Genomic DNA, 19,846 nt, shown 5'->3' on the forward strand with positions numbered 1-19,846 from the left:
AAAATAAATTAACTACATAAAACAAACTAACTAATTTAATTCTACTCCTATTCTAACCATGTACATGAAAATGACTAGGTATAGTCATATTTCCAGTGTAACCATTTTTTCATTTTAATTCCTGCATGTATGTACAGTTCAAATGTTAGTAATAAAAATAGAAATCTTATTGAACTAGGAAAATTAAATATGAAATCAGAATGTACAGTTATTGTTATTGTTAGTAACTTATTTAAAATCTCTTTCTCTTGAATTTTCCTTTCCAATTCAATACCAATTGGATCACAAAAATCTGGATGGATTTCCATTAATGATTGGGAAATGTTCAAAGGAAGAGATAACAGGCAGATTGTGAAGATGAACTTTTAAATTCAAAGGCCTGGAAAAAATCATTAGTGTTATATGCAAATGTTAAATTATTGACGATTTTCCATGAAGGAAAAGTTTCCAAATATTTTTCAAATGAGTTAATGAAAAATGAATGGAAATCTGTTAAATACAAGTGAGAATTATTAATTGAATTAAAATGTTGGCCAGATTGTAAAAATATATCCTCTAGTTGAGATTGTCTTTGAGGATGTTAAACTCACATGGACAGGAAAACATTAGGAAAGATAAATCAGTGAGTTCGATTTTTATTAACAAAAGATGTACATTTATAGTACAATACGGGACTCTTGGGATTCAGATCCCAAGGTCTCTTGGACTGCTTAGTCTTTTCGGCTTCCACACTAACCCTTTAGGATTAGGTGTCCAACATTCCCCCCCTTAATCCGAAGGGTTATGTATGAGTCCAAGAAGAGAGCTGTAATACAACATGTGCAAAAAATGCATGGCAGCACTAGGCTGAATGTGCTCTATGAAATGTTGGTAAAAAAGGGCGGTGGTTTAAGGATGACCACCAACACTGGAACGCTTAGTGCAGTTCCCGGAACTCTTCCAAAACTGGCAAGAAACTGAAGTTTTCTGCTAGAGGAAGTGATCCTATTGTTTTAAAGAGGGAAACCTTCAACCATAAAAGGGAGGTCTCACCCCGCATAAAAGGTAAAACTTCAACCTGAAAAGGGAAGTCTCAACCTGTGATGGTTTAAGGATAACCAACAACTCTGGAATGCTTAATGCAATTCCTGGAACTCTTCCAAAGCTGGCAAGAAGCTGATGTTTTCTGCTAGAGGAAGTGTTCTCAATCTGTGATGGTTTAAGGATGACCAACAACTCTGGAACTCTTCCAAAACTGGCAAGAAGCTGGAGTCTTCCGCTAGAGGAAGTGTTCTCAATCTGTGTTCACGGGCATCTTTGTCTCTGGCTGCAACTCTGAAACTGGTGTGGCAGGTTGTGGCTCAGGCTCGCTTGATGTGGCTTTGAAGCTTGTAGATGACCATCATTTCCCCCCTGTCAGGTACAAGGTGAGAAGATGGAGAAAACTCAACTGCAAGACTGTTCAATACTCTGGAACAAGTTCTAACATGTGTTTGGAATATCTTCTTGGCTGTTGATGCCCATTGCCAAGAAGCGATCCATCCAAGATGAATCTTTGTTCTTGCAGGACGTTTGTTTTTGAAGCATCTGTGTGAAGAATGACTGGTTTTATGACAGTGCTTACATGGATGAAGATCAAAACAGTGATCTTTCAAATGGCCAACTCGTTCACAGTGTTGGCATTTCACGATCTGTTGTTGTTGTTGTTGTTGCTGTTGCTGTGGAAGAGGGGCAGAGTCTGGAACAGCTGAAGCTGAACTGTCATGAGAAGCAGGTGAACTGTCATGAATGAATCCAGCACTCTGAAACTGAATGGGCTTGGCATAGTCTGGAATATGAAAGGACAAGTCCTTGTCATATCCAAGACCAGTTCTGTGCTTGTTGTGGACAAGCTGTTCCCAAGGTCTGATGATGGGCTTGGGAAGTGCAGACTGAACCTCTGCATCTGCATGTAACTTTGCTGCTTTATCTGAATGAACTGTAACATTATTGACTTGCTGTTTATGGGAGTCTGCTTCATTGTTCTGAACAGAAACAGGTTCAGAATGATGACTCCACTGGTGTAATTCTTCCTGCTGTAGTTTTGTTTCAAGCTGCAAAAACTCAATATTCTCATGTGCAGTTTGCAGAGAGGTTTGGATGTCAAAGAGAGTTTCTTTGTTAACTTTGACCATCTCATCAACAGTGGAATGAATTAGGATATTCAATAACTTTAATGCATCTTCAAGTCTAGCCATTTTTCTTCAATGTCACTTCAAAAACACAACTGAGGCAACAGCAACAGAAAAAAAATATTGTACTCTTACTACAAGATATTGTAAGGGCTTATCAAGTGGCAACAATGTCGCGAAAATGGTTGATGGAGCAGGACCTGTTACCAAGTTAAACTACAATAAACATTTCTCGTCAAGCTACAATAAACATTGGTACAATTTGGGCACATGGTAAATCAACAGTCCACAGTTTGTTTCAAGAATGAACTGGAGCATAACATCACCAATGCAAAAAAATATATAAATGTGAAGATGAGCGTTGTCCTCAACTTCAAACTTCAGAGCATCTAGCTGCTATGGAAATCATGCAAAATCTCTACAAGAAACTGCTCCAAAATCTCTACAAGAAACTGCAAAAAAAATGACTTCCAAAAATGTCTTCAAAAATGCTTCAAATTCACTTCACAATGCTGATCACTTCTCCAAACCTGGTATACACACTGCCCAGAAAACTTCAACTCAGTGTTTACTTTAGCAACAGAGGTTCGACACTTTGTGCTATTTAATGGATAACAATAGACTTCACTGGAATTTCAGTCCCAGAATACCAAAAACTCGGATAACAATAGACTTCACTGGAATTTCAGTCCCACTTCACTGTATTAGTATTTCAAGTCCCGCAATTTCAAAAGCCACTTGCAGCCAGGTCACGCACAGATCATAAAATAAAGCACAAAATTTTTGAAAAAATATCTCTCACTGTAATTCGAAACCAACAATCCCCGCAGGCCAAAACTTAAGTACTAAAACTGAACTTAAACGTTTACTTTCTCACAGAGTGCATACAGTAGAAAACCCCTTTACCGGGCAGCGGCTACCATGGCGTGAAGCCCCTCCAGGATACCACAGCTGTACCAATGACATTTGAAGCCCCCACAAGAGCACTTGCCGCAACATCAGAAGCAATACCAGCACTCCGAAACACATTAGTGGAGTAATAAACAACCGCATTTAAAAATCTCAGGTAGAAGTAAAGCTGGTACAGGACCAGCTCCCAAAGGAAAATGAAATGACATACATGACAGTCCCGAGAACAGTCTTTAAAAAACGCAGCGATACCAATTCTATCAATTACCACAGTCTTTACAAAAAAACGCAGCGGTTCAAATGCACCAGGTTACCATGTCTTTTGAAACATCCTGGATTTCCACCTTTGCTCGCAAACGATATTTCTTCAAGTGGTCAAGAAGCTCATATAGGAAATGAATGTCGACGTCAGCGAGCAGGGCAGGTTGATGTGGATCTCCGCCCGAGCCAGAGCCGGTCCCGTCGAGCTTTTCCTCGGTCCGGATGGGGCGATAAACGAACAAGTCATACAGAAATCTTCCCTGGGGAGTGAGAAACGCCGTATAGATTGAGCCGCTGAAGACTACAGGCTGGTTCGGCGTTGGCACAGGTTACGATAGCTTCAACTCATCAACGCATCAAGGTATCTCTTCAACATATATCACTTCGATATATATCAGTGCAAAAAACTGTTAAAGCATAATATATATCAATGCAAAAACTCCGCTCCAAGCATAATATTTTATACTATAATATGAGTCATACAATAACTTTTTCCGCTGCTAGCACATTACAAACGTAAACAAGCCTCAAAACACCGTCAGGCATCACACCACAGCCTCAAAACACCATCAGGGAATACATGATACCATAGAAGTTTTAAAATGCCAACGAGAGGGCGTTAGGTGGTCTCATCAACAAACAGGCCCAAAAGCATACAAAAACTCAGGCAAGAAAGCATACACAACTCGCATTACTCCGCATCTCCACAAACAGGCCCGATCTATGGGATTTGTTTTTCGACAGTTGTAGGTTATGCCACCATTACAAAAACGCAGAATCTTGAACGCAGTCTTCTTGCGTTGCTTCAACCAGCCAGATGCTTCTAAACCTCAACCAAATCAGCGTACAGAAAGGGGTAAGGCTTTAATGATTGATGAAAACTGTAAATAAAGAGATGACAACCAATTTTCCTATAGTTTTACTTTTAAAACTTCTTAATCAACCTCTCTATTCGAGAAGCATCTTGCACAACAACGAGCACAGCGATTGCTTCATTACCATGTCACTGCTCTTCTCCTCGCTGTCCAATACCACCTCGCTGCGGAACAATGAAAAAGACTGCTGTGGAACTTTCAGTTCAACAATGAAAAAGACTCTTCGAACTGTGAGATCTCTGGGGAAAAAGGCAGCAGCGTCTTGAATGAAAAGGGCGCTATTTTGGATCTGAGACAGTTCGATAGTCCACGAACGGGTCGATGGCGTTCACCTACAGTTTGCATAGCTATATCCCTAAAAGAGCTTTCGCATCAAATGCAGGTCATGGCCTTCAGGTGATGTAGAATATGCAATTAGTGTTTCAAAAAAAAGACCAGCGGAAAGGGAGGGCGCAGTCTCTGGCAGTCAGAGAGCGCAGGGCGTTCAATATCAATCTGAAACGCATCAACGTTCATAGCTCAGGAAATACATTCAATATCAAAACGCATACCAATTATTCATGGTCTGAGGGCGCAGTCTCCATGTCAGGACAGAGGGCGCAGTCTTCAGCAGTGGCAGCGCTATGTCAGGCATATGCGCAGAGAATATTGTGGACAGATGCGTTTATGCAGACAAAGGGCCAGGACTGACATGCACATAACAGGCCACAGAAAACAAGTGGCTCTGATACCATGTTAAACTCACATGGACAGGAAAACATTAGGAAAGATAAATCAGTGAGTTCGATTTTTATTAACAAAAGATGTACATTTATAGTACAATACGGGACTCTTGGGATTCAGATCCCAAGGTCTCTTGGACTGCTTAGTCTTTTCGGCTTCCACACTAACCCTTTAGGATTAGGTGTCCAACAGAGGAAATAGAAGCTTTTGAAAATAAATGAACATCAATTGATATTGACGTGTTAACAACTCTTGATGTTCATGGTTATAGCATGAAACTTCAATTTCCCAATAAAGCAATTCATCAATTGAGTATTTGACAGTAAGGTGTTCAATATGCCAGCGAAAAATATGAAAATTTTGCAAAATAAAATCAGAAAATAAATCTAAATTTAAACAAAATAACTGTGAAAGAAAAATTAAAATGAAATCACTATTTGTACAACTAATGTTACAGCACAATTGAGATTGTTTTGAAATAATTTCTCTTTCACAAGGATTGGCTAGAATTATGAAATTTGGGTAATTTCGAATTCCAACTTGTGAAATAGAAAACAAATTATGATTATGAGTAGGAATGAGAGTTTAATCATGATATGAATCATAAATTGGGATGTTTTCTCGAATAGTGAAATCATGAAGATAATTTGCTGCTCTAAAATGAAGATTGGTTGGGATAATTTCTAAATTGAAATGTTCTTCATTCTCAGATGTTATTTGAATTTTATCATAAGGATTTTCTTCAGAAAAATTGAAATCAACATCCTCAAAATGAGAATAATTATCATAAATGACCTCACAAGATTCTCTAGAATTCCCCTCGATCTTATCCAATATATCAAAAAAAGGAGGAACAAGAATTTCATGTTCATTAGTGGCAAAAGAATGATCAATAATTGCTTCTCTATCTTGATAAAAACTTAATGGTAATTCATTTAGATCAGCCTCTGTATTTTCTGAAATATCAGTAATACCAAGAGGGAAAAAATTACCATTATTAAAAATATCAGGATAAAGGGAAAAATGTGAACCTAAAACAATGTATTTAAAACTGTCTCTATTTGAGAACTCTTGTGCATTATGCTCATTGTAAATATTAGATTCTAAATCATTCCTTTGCGTGCTCATGTTTTCTTGAAGAAGGCTACTTTGCTGCTGTGATTTCGGCATTTGCTCATCATGGAGAAATTCAGAAATTTGTACAGCAGTTTGCATTTGATTTACTTTGATTGCTGCTTGTACTTGCTGATTTGCGATCTGATTTTCTGAATTGTCCGCAGAGTAATTTTCAGATTCCAAGGCGGCTCTTTCTCCAAAATTGCTGTTGTTGTCTTCTTGCATTTGAATAGAAATATTTTTCAAGCTTTGTGAAACCACTTCATCACAGTTTATTTGCACATCCAAATTGGGATTCTTATTTATATTGGAAGGGGATGGAACAAAGCTTGAATTAATTTCATATGGATTTGGAATGGTTGGAAGAGAACAAATATATTCAATCCAATCTAATGATTCTTCTTCCTTAGGTTTATCTTCGTCTTTAAATCTTAAGCAATTCAAATGAAATCGAATATTAAAATCATTAACAGACTCATTTTCAAATCTTTGTAGATATTCAATTAATTCACATACCTGTTCATAATTATAGCCATCAAATTTACAAATGAAAATTGTAACAAATTGATCTCAGCTGTGGACTGAAGCAACTGGAAGAGTTCTACACCAGCTTCTGGCTTTTGCCGCAAATGTGAGAGTAAAAATTCTGCATAAAATGCCTTCATCAATTCCTTGAAAATCACAATTTGAAACATTTTGAATAAATTGAAAGACATGGTTAAAAGCAGAAGATTTTCTCTTACCATTGAGCTTTACCTGAGATAAGAGTCTTACCACTTCGGGTGGAGTATTGGAAGATGCCCGTCCATGGATACAACTCCAAATTGGAAGTTTAAGAGGAGCCATCACAATAAATAAAATATTAAAATTGAAAAGACTCCGACAAACAAAAAGTCTCAGGCCCTCCTTCTAGCGCCAAAAATGTTGATGCCTCGAAAATCGCTGCAACAACATTGGGGGATAACCACCCGGTCCGGACCTTAAAGCAGCTCCTTTTCCGTTTGGTGTGGTGGCTCCAACTGGTTCAACTAGATCCAGTGACCTTCTCCCTATTGCTATTGGTTTATAATGTATATTTAACTACCAATAGACAAGTACATCAGATCACTTTTTCTTGCTGATCAGGCAAGAGAATGACCCTTACGCTGATTTGGGTTTAGCCAAGCTACAACTAAAATTTTCCCTCTTTGAGGAGAGGACTTAAAAGAACGTAGAAATTACTCTAAATGCAAGCTTATTCTATGATGCAAGCAAAAGAAACTAATCTAAATCCTATCTTAATTAGGCTGATATAGATCTAACCCAACTAAGAGCAAGATAATTAAAGTATTGGGATTTAAATATGTCTTGTTTTTAATGAATATCAAGTTAATGAAGTAGTTCAATTAACTGATATTATAGTTACCAAAACACATCCTATTGAGACCTATCAACTGAAATAATAAACCAACAACATTTCCGGAAGTAGTTCACAAAAAAATGATATTGATTATCATATCAGTAAATCCAATAATTGAATAATGACATGTGGAAATAGTTCACAACACATTACCATTCAATAAATCAGTTTTATAAGACAGATTTCTGAGCAAATAGTTACTCAGAAAGCAGATTTTAATTCATAAGAACAGAGATACCTAATAACAATATTGAGACAAATTACCCACGTTGACAATAGTGCACAAACATGAATAAAATGAGACATTCATGTTACCATAAAAATGAAACTGATATTTGAAACAGTAGTATTAGAAATACCAATTTATTGCATCCATTTCTCTGTCCTTGGTCTCCAACAGCTCTTTACATTGCTTGAACTTCTACTTTCAAAGCTAAAGCCACAATAGTGCAAGCTTTGCCCTTCATGCATAATTCAAGATACAAAAGGAAAATCCTCAATAATCCTCAGATCTGAGATTTTCTCTCCTCCCTCCTACAACTTTAAATTCCAATTACAATAGTGCTTTTAGAAGTCTAGAATTGCAGAGGAGAGTCGCCCCTCATTACATTCTGCAATCTATTATTTATACTATTTGCAAAGGAATTTTGGAGATGAGAGTTTGTTGAAGAGAAATCTGCCAAATACAATTTTATTTGTTCAAAATTCCAATCTTTAATTGCTAGAGCCTTCTCATTGATTGAAATCATTTTCTCCATATTTCTTCCACTGTTTTTTTGCAAAAAGAAATCAAAATAAATTAAGATGCAACAATAAAATCAAAATATTATTTCTAGCATTTAAAATAAATCCAATCGAATTCAATTAAATAAATAATTGAAAATAAAATGTAAGTTTTTTATTGGTACATGGGATGATTCGAATGGCCAAGGATATTATTGATGAATGGATCTGCAATTAAAAGATGCTTTGGACAAATGAAAATGAAGAAAATAACTCAGAAAATTGATTTTGTTTTCAAAATTCGGAGCCTGATCTTCTGCCTGATTTTTGACCCAATAAATGATTAAATCTGTTAGTGAAACCTCCTCTAAAATGTTCTCCTTGATTTTCTCTTTCCAATGAGCCGTCTTGGGCCTCATTTGGCCAGGTATAACTCAATCTATGAGCCTCCAAAGTTGATGGGTCAAATCTGGCATGAATCTGGAAATATAGTTGCTAGGCTAAAAATATTGTAATTAAAAACTAATCCTAAATTAGTCTCTAATTAATTTTAATTTAATTGCTAATTATAAACTAAATTAATTGTTAATTAATATTATTAATCTAATTAACTATTTATACACAAATTTAATCTAATTAAAAATTAATTAATATCAATTTAAATGATATTTAAATTTAAATTAAATATTACATATATTAATTAATTAATTTAATATAATATATTACATATAAAATATTAATATAAACTAATATATATAAAAAAAAAATATTTACACTTACTCCCCATTACCTTTATTCGCTTCATACGTTTTAACTCATTTCGAATGAGTTTTGAAAACAAAACATAACATAAGCCTTAAGACTTAATTAATGCCCCTTTGCATCGGCAAATCGGGAGGATATGGTATCGGGGTTTTTAAAGTTTGGCATATGAAACTCTCGATGCGATATTCAAATAAATGCTCATTCCTTTTTGTCTCAAGCTTTTCAGCGATCGGCGATCGGAGGTATAATGTGTATCAGGGTTTTTAAAATATGTCCCATAAAATTTCCGATGTGATCTCCCGATTGCGAAATAAGTTATATATATATATATATATATATTTTATATATTAAATTTTAATTTAATTAAATTAATTATATATTAATTTAATTAAATTAAATTAAGATTTAATATTATTTTTTATTTTGGTTTTATTTTTATGAATTTAAGTTTCTAAACTACAACCATTTTAATGAAAAAATAAAAATTAAACTACAACCACTTCGAAAATTTTGGGTTTTCGAGATTAATAATTGATTTGGAAATTGGAGTAAATTTTTTAAATCCCGATAATTAATGATTTGGCCGCATAACTAAAAATGGAAAAATGTTAGTAAAAACTCGCTATGAGTTAATATTTGAAATGAATGCATTATTGAACTAATTTATTTACAAAATGCAATATTATACATTTTATGCATTTTTAACCCAGGCTAGATAAATGATGAGACTTCAAAGGAGTGCCATTTTCAAACCAGTTGACCAAATGAGGCGAAACAAGCGTCAATGAGAAGCTTATAAAAAATCGATTCTAACAAAGCAATCAAAACAAGAATCCAAAGAAAATAAAAAATTGACAAATGCGTAGGGCAATCAACTAAATAAAAATCCAAAAAGGTGTTTAGCCAAATTTTTTATAGAAAGGGTCCCCATTATTTGAAGTGAACAAGTCAAAAATGGGGGGGTTGTGTTTTTACCACAACAGAAGTGTCTCAATTTTCTGTAGAATCGTTCCTTGTAAAGAGACTGTTGCTGAAGATTAATAAATAAACCCTCATCTGCTGCACCGGTTTTCCCGCATTGGGTTTTTTCCGAGGACAATTGTCCAAAAATAATTGTGTTGATGTGATTGATTCTTATGCTTGTACATCACTACTATTTTTTCTATGCTATTATGTGATAACTGCAGTAGAATTTATTTTAATGTTTACTAAAGGGTTTAGGAGAAATAAATCAGTTACTGCAATAGGATTTCGTGTTAGAAATTTTCACACTATCTGCATTTTACTATCATGTTGATGTGACTTCTAATTTGGATATTGATATTGGGCTAATAAGAAAATTGAATTAAAATTTCCCTTAAGCATAAAACATACCATTGTTATCTAAAATTAACAAAATTGCATTAACCTTAGATGCAAATGTTGCATCAAGCATGTCATCAATTTGATCTTTCTTTTCTCTTAATATTATTTGAAATGCATCAATCAACTGATCCTTAATATCTAGTTTACTTTGAAGATCATTTGATAATTGTCTTGTATCAACCATGTGATCAATTATGTTTCGTTTACGACGTAAGTTCCACTCAAGTGCTATAATTTGATTTTGCAATTCAGGGTTGTACTCTTGCAAATCCTTGATTTCTTGAGAGACGTTTCCTAAACAATATCTGCCTTACCCATTTTTAACTATCCTCATGCTCACTTGTCAGACTCGCTTGCAATGGCTCTCTTGATTATATGTTTATGTGTCACACTTGCTTGATTTTTAAGTCACTATGATTTTGAATCACTTGACCTTCTTATTCCATTTCAGGCATGTCTCTTGCAATGTAATTGAAGCAAGCACAAATTGTCCTTAGATCTCCTTATTCAATTCCAGTATAAGTCTAAGGAGCCAACTAAAAATAACATTTTAATAGGATATCCTTCAATGAGCTCACAACATAACTCTTTTTTTTTTAAGGAAAAAAAAAAAACACCCCTTGACGAATTCAACAGTATTTCAATAAACTCAATTTGATGCTATCTACGCTGAAAGACATGTGAACAACTTCCTTTTGGCTATATGTCTTAGGAACATTGATGAGGAGGATATTGTTATGATGTTATTTGCATTGACATTCAAAGGTGATGTTAGGGATTGGTATGTTAGCTTTCCTCAAGGAAGCATTGCTAACTTTGATCAATTTGAAGATGCTTTCAAGAAGAGGTGGGCCTTTGATTTAGATGGAGGTATGGCTCTTGACAAGTTCCTCCAAATGGCTAAAACTAATAAAGAAAATGTCAAGAAATACATCCAAAGATTTGGAAATCTCCTTAGGGAAATCCTTGATAGACTTAAACCTTTTGATGTCATTATCTTAGAAAGGTTTATCAAGGGAGCCCATGGGCATTTGACATATGCCCTTAGAGATAAAAATCCTAAAAACTTGGAAGAGGCAAAAGAGATGGTCGTTGAAGATTAACAAAACATGAATTCTGCACACATTGAGATGTTTAACTATCCTAGGGCTAATATTGAAGCCAAATCGATACTAAAGTCTCAATTTGAAGAAGTGGTTTTTGCCTTGGTCCAAAAGGTTGGAAAACTATCTGATGATGTCACTATTGGTCGGACATCCATCATGACTACGTTGACCACCCTAAAAGAGATAAAGGATCAAAGTCTTATTATCCTCCTAATAACCAATTCAACAAGGATACATCCTTTCATAAAAATAATACCAAGGGAGACCGTGTTGTTCAACAAAGTGTTCCCAATGTTGGAAATACTGCCGGGGGGGTGAATCAATATTTCATAAATTTCAACAAATTAAGTATTACAAACATTAACCAATCATATCATATCAAGATTACACAATATTAAAGGGGAAGCTAAAACTTCTCGTTTACCAAGTACAATTGGAAGGGCTACAACCCCAAAATTACCAGCTCCCACTGGAAGGAGGCAACAACCACCTAAAGTGAGCTATAAATTCCTTCCCTAGCACTACCCTACCACCCTATAGAGTAAAAGATAAAACAAAACTTCTTGGGCTCTCGTACCAGGGACAATAACCCAATTACAACAACATTCAAACAACTTCAGTACTGCCCCTTTGTCATGTCCAATAGAATTTTGTAGACAATTCAACAATAAAATTCATACCTCAGATCATCAATACAGGTGCCCTTATTCTTCCTTTGATTCTGCCTCACAATTTCTTCAAGGTTTGCTCAAACTTGTCAAATCTTGCTCCACAATTTCATCAAGGCATTGATATTGAGGTTTGCTTCAAACTTCTACAAAGACAAATTCAATATCTTGTTCCAAACTTCTACAAGAATGATAACAAGGTCTTCCACAAGAGTTCTTAATAGAACAACTTCAAGATCTGCTCAAACTTCTCAAGGGATTAATTTGGACTTCTACAAAGATTACATCTATATCTGCTCCAAACACTTTGTCAAACTTGTCCAAGTATAACTTAATATTTGCAGCCAATGTACAAGTTAGAATTCTCTTCTAGACCAACCATGTTTATGCCTTCATACAACCTTAGACAAGCCCTTAAACGCAGCTTTAGACAACCTCAAGATTTTCCTTGAACCAGTTAAGAATTCCTACATTGGAATCCCTACTGCAGTCAACTGATGTTACTTCTCCTACTTGATTAAATCATAGAAGTTATTTATTGTTTTCTATGGTAAATTTTGAAGTAAATACATTTGCAGCGTTCACTTAATTAATATATTTGCAGAAACAAAATACTGAGCAAGAAAGAACAATGCAACACATAAAACACAGTTATTTTTGGACAAATAGTCCCCAGAAAAACCTAATGCGGGAAAACTGGTGCAACAACTCTGAAGGTTTATTATTATGCAGGAGAAAATTATGAGTACAAATCTAGGATGCTCAACTAGCAATCCTTTATAGAGAAGATACTTTACAAAACGCTGGTGAAATGATCTCACCCTGTCACTAGAGAATCAGTGGTTGATCCTTCAACTCCTAAGGCTCTGTGTCACCCTTTGCGTGGCCTTTGCACAAAACGGTGTCACCCTAGGCAACTTTTGTGTCACCCATCCTGGGTATTACGCTATCTCTTTACTCTGGATCCTCTGCTGGCTGAGAAATCGACTTTCCTGCCGCTCAAACTCATACCCTGGCTTCTAACAACTGAACTTCAAATTCCCCCAGCAGAAACTCGACTTCCCCTCACTGACTGCGTTGCCTCTGTGTAGGCCAGTGTCAGCCCTTCTCTGGACATCTTTCTGTCCTCTCTCTGCCTTGTACTCTTCAAAAATTCCTTCTTTGGGATTCTCACTGCCCTTGTGTTGCAAGATCTCCTTAATCAATTTTCCTCCTGAGAACTTCACACCTCAGAAAATTGATTTTCTCAATCCCTCTATGTGTTTTCCAAATGACCCTCAAGTCCCTTCCTATATCTTCATGTTGGGCAACCAACGACCTAGATTAAAACATAATCAAAGGCTCAGATTGTTTTGAATTGATCCATGGATTTTTCTAGAAGTTTCACCCCTGATTAGATTAATGCCCATTAAAATTTTTATTTTCCCAAGTTTAGACTTAGGAACCCCATTAAAAATATTAATTATTTTAATAAAATCACTTATGGGTGGAATTTCCCAAAACACTTTCTGGGTTTGTTGGAATACTTGTGCCCAAGCCTCCCTGCAAAATTTTAGGCTTAGAGAACATCCAATGCTACCCCAAATCAAGACTCCCTCTTAGCGAGGAATGTGCTCTAGCAATACACTACCTATCTACATATTGTTCTAACTCTGAAGCATCCTTTGCACTGTTGATGTTTGACATGTTGTCCACCAACAACTGTGCTGCTACTGCAACTGTACTGATGTCGACGCTACCACTATCAACATTGCATTTGTACTACATCTCCCTCTGCATCTGTGTCGCTGCTCGTCCTGCTACCCAACACTGCATCTGCACTGCAACTCTCTCTCAAATGCTGCACTGCTAGCACTGCCACTGCTAACACTGCATTCGTACTATAACTCAGTTGCTGAGAGAAGCAACTGAAAACACCCACAACTGGATAAGTATCCAGTGGATACTCCTCGATGTTGATATCCTGATTGTTGCTAGTCTCACTTTCCCTTTGAAGCCACTGTGCCTCCTCGCACGACTGCCTCACTGCTTTGCGCTGCTCAATCTTTGGCTCTCCTAGCCACTGCATATGTCGAATCAACACTCCATCGCACCAACTGAAACTCCACCATCTCGCTACTACTGATCATGGGCTCCCGTAGCAAGGTGATGATCCAAGAGGTGGGCTCCTCAAGGATCCTGCCCATCTGTAGTCCTCTCGACTACAACTTTATATCAGCCCACCTCCCTCATGGAGGTATCTCAATTGTCATGGCAAACTCCTCCTCATCGATCTTTACGGCTGCAACTTTCAAATCATGCTTCTCATCCTTGTCCTTTTTCTTCAAAGGACACTGGGATGCATAGTGGCCCATCTCGCCACATCTGAAGCACTTCACCTTGGAGACGTCCTTCTTTCGTCTCTGTTGCCCCGACTATCCCTTCAATGCAAGGGTTGCGTTATCCTCTTCCTCCACTTTGGGCTTCGACCCACTATTGTTGTTGTTCCTGTCAAGTTTTACCTTGAGTAGGTCTCTCCTCAGTTCTTCTTGTTTCAGAGTTGCCCACATCTCATCCTAATTTGGCAACGCTGCCTTACCTAGGATACTCTGGACAAAGATCTACCAATCATTTGAGATGGATTTTAGAGCCAATCTCACTAACTCCGAGTCTTGAGGAGTCTTTCTCGCTACTGACAGCTCATCATAGGTCTTCTTCAGTTTCGTAAGGAATGGATCCACTCGCTCCCCCTTCTCCATCTGAGAAGATCTCAACTTCTGCTCTAAGTACATCTTCTGCTGCTCAAAAGTTCCTTGATACAATGTGGCCAAGGCATCCTACATTTCCTTAGCGGTCCCTTTGTTGACAATGTGGCACACCACGTGATCCTTGACCTCGTCCAGGATCATCCTCTTTGCCTTAGCCATCTCAGCCTTGTACTTTTTCATCGGATCTGCATCCATAGGTTCAACCACCACATTATCAACATACATCTTGAGGGCATTCTCATCTAGCGGTGAGGTCATCCTAGCCATCCAGATGGCATAGTTGGAAGCCCCTTCCAACCTGTCCTGATCCCTCAAGCCCTTGGTTTCCATCTCCTCTGAAAAACTGTCGAACATCTCCCTCTTTCCCCATACTGCATAGCTTGTGGGCTGACTTACGCACTCCCTGATGGAGCTGGTAAGCTACTGCTCCTCTGCTACTCAACAATCGAAAAATGTTGATTTCATTGACAAGAAATCATTGAGGAGTATTCCCTCACTATGTTCCATTGCTTCTTTCTTTTGATGCCTTTTCAGCTCAGCGAAGCTGCCTATTGAAAAATCTATGTCCACCAACTTCTCCTCACACTGAGGCTCAACTCTGCTCCCTCTGCCACTGCAAAAATCAAACTGGAAGCTCTTTCTCTCTGTCAACTCACTCGGAGAGAGACTCCCTTGGATTTTCGACCCTCTGGAAGGAACTGTGCAAACCCTCTGGGGTTTCGACTCGCTGCCTCCTACAACTTTTTGACTTCCCCTTCTGCTCAACACTGGGGTTTCTGGTTTTGCTCCTCTTGTTTCTCATGCACTATCTTTGATACCATGTGAAAATTCCTACACTGGAATCCCTACTGCAACAAACTGATGTTACTTCTATTTGATTAAATCATACAAGTTATTTACTGTCTTCTATGGTAAATTTTGAAGTAAATAAATTTGCAGCCTTCACTTAATTAATATATTTGCGAAAACAAAACACTGAGCAAGAAAGAACAATGCAACACATAGGACACAATTATTTTTGGACAAATAGTCCCCAGAAAAACCTAATGTAGGAAAACCGATGCAATAGCTCTGAGAGTTTATTATTATGCAGGAGAAAATTCTGAGTACAAATCTAGGATGCTCAACTAGCAATCCTTTACAGAGAAAATACTTGACAAAATACTAGTGAAATGATCTCACCCTGTCACTGGAGAATCAGTGACTGATCCTTCAGCTCTGGAGGTTTTGCTTCACCCTCTTCGTGGCCTCTGCGTAGAACTGCATCACCCTAGGCAGCTTCTGTGTCACCCCTCCTGGGTATTACGCTACCTCTTTACTTTGGATCCTCTGTTGGCTGAGAAATCAGCTTTCCTGCCTCCCAGACTCACACCCTGGCTTTTGGCAACTGAACTTCGAATTCCCTCAGCAAAAACTTGACTTCCCCTCACTGACTATGTTACCTCTACGTCAGGACTACATAGGCCAACGTCAACCTTTATGTCCTCTCTCTGCCTTGTACTCTCTGGAAATTCCTTCTCTCAAATTCTCACCGCCCCTCCGCTGCAAGATCTCCTCGATTGATTTTCCTCTTGGGAACTTCTCACCTCAGAAAACCAATTTGCTCAATCTCTCTGTGTTTTCCAAGTGACCCTCAAGTCCCTTCTTATATCTTCATGTTGGGCAACCAACGGCCTAGATTAAAACATAATCAAAGGTTCAAATCGTTTTGACTTGATACATGGAATTTTCTATATGTTTTACCCCTGATTAGATTAATACCTATTAATATTTTAACTTTCCTAAGTTTAGACTTAGGAACCCCATTAAAAATATTAATTATTTTAATAAAATCACTTCTGGGTGGAATTTCCCAAAACACTTTATGGGTTCTTTAAAATACCTGTGCCCAAGCCTCCCTGCAAAATTTGAGGCTTAGAGCACATCTGATGCTACCCCAAATCAACACCATTCTCAGAAAACCAGCTCAAAATATGCATGAGAAACAGTTCAGAATCTACCTCAGGTTAGCAAGAAACAACCTTGAAAAGTGGCCAATATAAGCCTCAAGAGCTCTACCTTACAAGGTCGAAATTTGGCCCGAGGAAGGACCTTAGAAAACGTTGATTTCATTTTCCTCAAGAGAAGACATGAATCAACCTCAAAGATTAACATATTCAGACCCCTGCAAACAAAGCCTCGAACTTAGGCTGAAAAGGGATAAAAAAGGCTTTCAGAAAAGGGGTCGAGATTGGCCTCAAAATAGTCCTGTTTCTATGCTACAAAACTCGAATGATCTAGAGCAGTACTCCACAAGTTTTTTCTCAGAAAGGATTCCCAAATTTGTCTTTCCTTCAAATGTTCAATGCAACCCAAGCCTCAGATAAACTTCAACGAGTTTCTTGACGAGAAGATGCCACACATTCTTGTCATTTTGAGCTCCACGACTAGGTAATATATAGTGTTAGAGGAAGCCCTAAATTGGGACATGTTGAGAAATCAATAAGCTTGTAGATTAGGGTTGATTCCTCTATCATGATAATTACTTGTGAGTGTTTGTTTGCTTCTTATTTATATTATTGTTTTCTTCTTCATCAAATAATTACCAAAAATATAAAACATGAAGATCACAAGAGACAAAGAACGTAAAGATGTAGGCTCCAAGTCAGGGCACAACCCCACAAGGGGGAAAACCCAAGAAATCCTCTTCTTATAGAATCAAATCAAATTGAGATATCTAAGACCCAAGACCAAGACCAAGACAAAGACAATCACAAAGAACCCAAGTCAGTGCTCCTCCAAGTCTCTTCCATCAAATCAATGTCATCAAAGTCAACGTTGGTCAAATCTTCGAATTTTGGTCATCCCCTAGAAATCTAGCCCCTGAAATTGTAACCCTATAACAACTCTGAAAAACCATAGAGAATACTCAGACATGTGGACGAATTAGGGTAGAAAACAAGACTTTCTTTCTCCTTAGACTTCACTCTCCTTCTCCCTTTAATTCGTTGATTTTCTTCTTCTTGATTACATAGAAATCGAATTGGTTTCCAAGTAGCAAAATTGCCAATATATTGTTAGAAAATTAGAAAGGCGGAAATATTTTCTTATATAGATAATTAATTGTGATTATTTTATCTTTATATTCTTCTTTATTGTTTAGTTCATTAAGCAATTACCAAAACAATAACACAAGGACAACAGATGTAGGGGGATAACTAGGGAAAAACCCCTATCTAGGAGAAAACCCAGTCAATAATTCTTCCTTCAATAGTTTCTCGAGATAATCCAAGACTCTAGACCCAGACATAGATTCCCTCCACATCAATTTAGCCCTCAATCCTTCTTGCAGATAACAACCTTTCCAAAGCAACTTCGACCTAGCAACATCAACACCAGCTTTGACCCAACAGATGTAGCGACAACAACTTCGACCAGACTTGGAGAACTTCAATTTCCCTTGATACACCTCGGAATCGAGTAAGACTTGTCCCAAAATTTTGATCTTTATCCCTTCTATCTTCCTCTAGAAACTCACACTTCATTTAAGCTCCTTTTCCAACCCTTAGCCAACTTCGCACTTTTCTAGCTTCCAACGTCAAAGATCGAACTATGAGAGAGAATGAGATACTCCAAATGAATTCGAGCTCCTTGTATTTATAGCCTTCTGGGGAGGTCGAATTACTTATCTTGAGGCCGACTTGGTGTGGAGGAGACTAAATTCATTTTTGACCAAAAAATAATTCTTTTTACATGATCTGAAAGCCCAAGAAGGGTCTCTTTAAATGTACAATGACTCTAACGACTCAGAATAAATCCTAGAAGTCCTCAATGGGGACTTTGACCTAAAACATGATGAACCAAGCATGAAACCCATGCTTTAATAAGTCATAAAAATGAATAATAATATTTTCTTCATTCTTTTGATAAGTACATCTCAAGTACATTTATGAAGACCGAACCTAGTTACAAATTTCAACACTCCCTTTTAACTAGGGAGTTATTCATTAGTACAAGCACAAGGAAGATCTCAGAACACATGAACCATGAATAACTTTAGGCACCACAATGTTATGGACTAGATTCTTGACCAGCTCAATCTATCCAAGGTCTTCCAACAGTTTAGGCAGTGCGATTCCATGGACTAGATTCCTAACCAAGGAAATCTATCCAAGTGGAACTAAGATGGACTAAAGCTTTCAACCTCTCTAGGTACCATCAAGCTTACTTACTAACCATAAACCCATGGATTTAGGTGCATATATGAGGTCAGAGCTCCATGACCAACGCTACCCTCCCTACTTCGAGAACTAGACATCAACACAAAGTGTCGGCCAAATGTCCTACTAGGTAATGTCTCACTCACAAAGCCTCAACTTCTCGTTTATTTCAATCTGTAACAAATCCTCCCCCATCAAACAGATCGACAAAAAATCTCTCCAATCAAACTGACCAAAAACAATTAAGTATTTGAAAACATGCTATCAAACTTCCGAGAGATTTACCTGTACAAACACAAACCCCAATCAATAACAAACTTTCATATTTACATAGATACAAACCTTCGAGGTCTTCCAAACAACCTGATGTTGCTTCTCAACTTTTCATAGTAGGACTTAGAGCTTTCCCAATGAATCTTGACAGAAGATTCTTCAACCATGCAACTTCCTTTCCTACTTCTCATGCAACAACACCTTTCATAAATCGATCCGGCTTTTCTTAACTCAACAGCCCTTCAAAAATACATTCTCCAATTTATTCTATTAAGGTGTCCATCATGACTATGATATGACCTCCCTCTCAACTAGGGAGATTCCTTTCATCCGTGCTCCCTCTCAATCTAGGGAGATTTCTTTCAATCAAGCTCCCTCTTAACCTAGGGATATTTCATCCAGGCTCCCTCTTGACATAGGGAGTTCTACTTCTTCTTTACGACATCAGAGAATATTTCATGGTTTCCATCCTTCTCATCAAAGTTATCATTATCATGGCCATTCACATTATGCTTATCACATCAAATTTTCTTTACGAACATCTTCATTATTTTGAAGATCACATAC

This window comes from Pinus tabuliformis, chromosome 7, assembly GCF_031772625.1.
Source record: "Pinus tabuliformis cultivar Carrire ecotype Pingquan chromosome 7, CPIR1, whole genome shotgun sequence".
NCBI classification, from domain to species: domain Eukaryota; kingdom Viridiplantae; phylum Streptophyta; class Pinopsida; order Pinales; family Pinaceae; genus Pinus; species Pinus tabuliformis.